Consider the following 4428-nt stretch of genomic DNA (forward strand, 5'->3'; position numbering starts at 1 on the left):
GAGAGAGAGTTAAATATTTGGTGCTGATTTAAGTACGTGTGTGTGTGTGTGTGTGTGTGTGTGTGTGTGTGTGTACGTTGTGTTGTGTACATTACAGGTGTATGGAGATTTTTATTGCCACTATAGACAAACCAACACGTCATAAGGTAGATAAATTCCCTAAAAAGACTCTCCCCCCCCCACCCTCTACCCCCCCTCCCACCCTCCCCCCCTCCCCACCCCCCCTCCTCCCCACCCCAAGAGTAAAAATAGAAATGGTGGGGATTTTTTTTTTGGGATTTATTCATATCGCCAGATGTATCCAGATGCAAATATTATCTGGTGCAGCTGTTGTGTTATCTCACACCGGGAACAGCTGTTGTGTTATCCTCTTACACCAGGAACAGCTGTTGTTATCCTCTTACACCGAACAGCTGTTGTGTTATCCTCTCTCACACCCAGGAACAGCTGTTGTGTTATCCTCACACCCAGGAACAGATGTTGTGTTATGCTCTCACACCGGGAACAGCTGTTGTGTTATCCTCTCACACCAGGAACAGCTGTTGTGTTATCCTCTCACACCAGGAACAGCTGTTGTGTTATCCTCTCACACAAACAGCCTTTGTGTTATCCTCTCACAGAACAGTTGTTGTGTTATCCTCTCACACCGGGAACAGCTGTTGTGTTATCCTCTCACACAGCTGTTGTGTTTTCCTCTCACAGGGAACAGCTGTTGCAGGAACAGCTGTTGTGTTATCCTCTCACACAGGAACAGCTGTTGTGTTATCCTCTCACACCGGGAACAGCTGTTGTGTTATCCTCTTAGCTTGTGTTATCCTTCTTACACCGGAACAGCTGTTGTGTTATCCTCTCTCACCGGGAACAGCTGTTGTGTTATCCTTCACCGGGAACAGCTGTTGTGTTATCCTCTTCACACTGGGAACAGCTGTTGTGTTATCCTCTCACACCGGGAACAGCTGTTGTCCTCCTCACACCGGGAACAGCTGTTGTGTTATCCTCCTCACATCCTCTCACACCAGGAACAGCTGTTGTGTTATCCTCTCACACCGGGAACAGCTGTTGTGTTATCCTCTCAGCTGTGTTATCCTCTCTGAACAGCTACAGGAACAGCTTCCTCTCACACCGGGAACAGCTGTGTTATCCTCTCACACCGGGAACAGCTGTTGTGTTATCCTCTTGTGTTATCCTCTCACACCGGGAACAGCTGTTGTGTTATCCTCTCACACACAGGAACAGCTGTTGTGTTATCCTCTCACACCGGGAACAGCTGTTGTGTTATCCTCTCACACCGGGAACAGCTGTTGTGTTATCCTCTCACACCGAACAGCTGTTGTGTTATCCTCTCAGGAACAGCTGTTGTGTTTTCCTCTCACAGGAACAGCATCCTCTCACACCGGGAACAGCTGTTGTGTTATCCTCTCACACCAGGAACAGCTGTTGTGTTATCCTCTTACACCGGGAACAGCTGTTGTGTTATCCTCTCACACCGGGAACAGCTGTTGTGTTATCCTCTCACACCGGAACAGCTGTTGTGTTATCCTCTTACACCAGGAACAGCTGTTGTGTTATCCTCTCACACCGGGAACTCTCACACCGGGAACAGCTGTTGTGTGATCCTTCACACCGGGAACAGCTGTTGTGTTATCCTCTCACACCGGGAACAGCTGTTGTGTTATCCTCTCACACCGGAACAGCTGTTGTGTTATCCTCTCACACCGGGAACAGCTGTTGTGTTATCCTCTCACACCGGGAACAGCTGTGTGTTATCCTCTCACACCCAGCTGTTGTACCTTCCTCACACCAGACACACAGACAACACAGGTGCACAACCTCGCCCCGAAAACAGCAGCTGGGCGCCCCCGCCCCAATAACAGCTGCAGTTGACTCACGATATTAAAACCAGAGAAATTCCTTTCCAAGAGCGGGGTGGGGTGGGGTGGGGTGGGTGGTGGGTCTGGAGAGATGGGGAGGAGGAGGGAGGTTAATGGGGTTGGGGAGGAGAATGGGGTAGGGAGGGTTACCTAAAGATATCTCCCCAATATCTTACACTATCGGATATGATAATCTATTCTCCCCAAAACTAAACACCACCACCACCATGGATCTTCGGTACAGTCTCGGGTCAATTTGGAATCCATTTTTGACTTCCATCATTTGTTTCTCAATCCTTCAGTTACGGGGCTTCCAGTATCCCTGTCTTAAGGACACCAGTGTAAACGCCTCCTTTTGCGCCACCTTTTGTTATGTCGCTCCTACCCCTGTAATGGGTGGAGGGTGTGCTGGGTGGAGGGGTGTGCTGGATGGAGGAGTGTGCTGGATGGAGGTGTGCTGGGTGGAGGGGTGTGCTGGGTGGAGGGGTGTGCTGGGTGGAGGGGTGTGCTGGGTGGAGGGGTGTGCTGGGTGGAGGGATGTGCTGGATGAAGGGATGTGCTGGATGAAGGGAAGTACATTATTACAACATGATACACTCGTCCCCTCCTTCAGGTTTCAAAATCCACGCGTTTCCGGGCATGGCGTATGATGATTGGTCCTTCCCCTTACCCCCCCCCCTTCCTAAACCCCAAGCGTCCCCTCCTACAGGTTCAATAAAATCGACTCCTGAAGGTCAGTAATCGTAAATAAAAAAAAGGGGTGTAAGTAGAGGAGGTCGCTTGAACAGGCTGTAAAGATTAAGACAACTCCGACTCTCAGGAAATCACAAGAGCCGTTCACATTCTCGCATTTCACAAACGACTGATCAAAGAAAATCCCGTAAAAATTGAGAGATATTCTAAAGCAATGGCGGCTCTGGAGGACGAGTAGTAGTAGTAGTAGTAGTAGTAGTTGTTGATCTGTGGCTCAACTAATTCAACACAGATAGGATAGCTACTTATGTATTAGGATATTTAATATTAAGGTAATAAAATGGCGGCGAAGGGTGTGGCTATTGGGGGAGGCTGGAGGCCACGTAGTAGTAGAGGGGAGGTTGTAGGTCACGTAGTAGTAGAGGGTAGGTTGGAGGTCACGTAGTAGTAGAGGGTAGGTTGGAGGTCACGTAGTAGTAGAGGGTAGGTTGGAGGTCACGTAGTAGTAGAGGGTAGGTTGGAGGTCACGTAGTAGTAGAGGGTAGGTTGGAGGTCACGTTAAAACAGAGGTGGTAGTAGTAGTAGTAGGAGTAATAGCTGTATAATAGGAGTAGTGGAGGTGGTGATAGTAGTAGTAGTGACAGTATTTGTAGTAATAAAAGTAGTAGTAGAGGAAATAGTAGTAGTAATAGTATTAGTAGTATTTAATATTCCCACACACAAACATACACACAAAACTTAATTTTATCACAGTACACACACAGCACTGATGGCCCTACTCACACCGTCGAGTCATCATGAACTAAATCGAACACTAGTCACTATGGACGAAGAAAATATCTCGATGTCTCAGGTAAATTACAGGTAAATTATCTTAAGATTCTGAGGTGTCCCGACGTGATTATTGTAAGTCGAAATTTTGCTTCCTGGGGCTAGATTGTGAAGTCTGCAAAAACCCTTCATTCCCTGCAAATATTTGACCAGATGTCTTATAATGTTGGAAGTGCTTGAAGGCTGCCGCGAGAGGGCGACGGAGGGAGGAAGGGAGAGAGGGAGGGAGGGAGGGAGGGGAGGGAGGAGGGAGGAGAAGTGGAACAGAGAAGGAAGGAGTTACAGGGTGAAGGAGGGAGAAAGGGAGAAGGTGAGGATGAAAGAGAGGGGGGAGGGGAAGTAGCGACAGGGTTAAGGAAGGGAGGTAGGGAGGGTTTTTACAGAGCGGGTACGTGAGGGAAGAGGGAGAGGGTGAAAGAGAGGGATAGAGGGAAGATGGAGAGGGGAGTGAGGGAGAGGGAGGTGAAGAAAGAGAGAGAGAGAGAGAGAAAGGGTATAAAGAGAATGAAAAAGAGAGGAGGGGAGGGAGGGAAGAAGAAAGATGAAGAGAGAGAGAGAGTGAAATGAAAAGGCTTATGAGAGAGAGAGAGAGTCACAACCACTCCGATCACTCAAATATCTCTGGGAAGTGGATGTAGTACAGTATAGGAAGAATAAAGAAGAGAATGGAGAGAGAAAATAAGAAAATATTTTTATCATCAAAATCCCAACAAACTGTGGAGGCGGCTATCAGAGTATACGAGAAATGCCAGAGCGTGTGACAGGTTTTCCCGGCCTGAAAAAAAAAATCGGTTTGTTTGTATTGAAGGCAAAGAGGTGATGCTGTGTGCCGGTAGTAACAGTGTGATGACCCACATAAGCTCCTCCGACTGTAGTTTAGTTCGGTACAGAAGAAACTCTACAACACACGGCGGCAGGTATATGGTAGGTATAAGTATGTCACACTAACTGTCACGAATGTATAAGGGTGCGGTGGCTGAGTGGTTACTGTGCTGTTTTCTGTACTAAGGGTTCATTGGTTCGTCTTGGTATA

Source organism: Homarus americanus, unplaced genomic scaffold, assembly GCF_018991925.1.
Source record: "Homarus americanus isolate GMGI-L3 unplaced genomic scaffold, GMGI_Hamer_2.0 scaffold15914, whole genome shotgun sequence".
Classification (NCBI taxonomy): Eukaryota; Metazoa; Arthropoda; class Malacostraca; order Decapoda; family Nephropidae; genus Homarus; species Homarus americanus.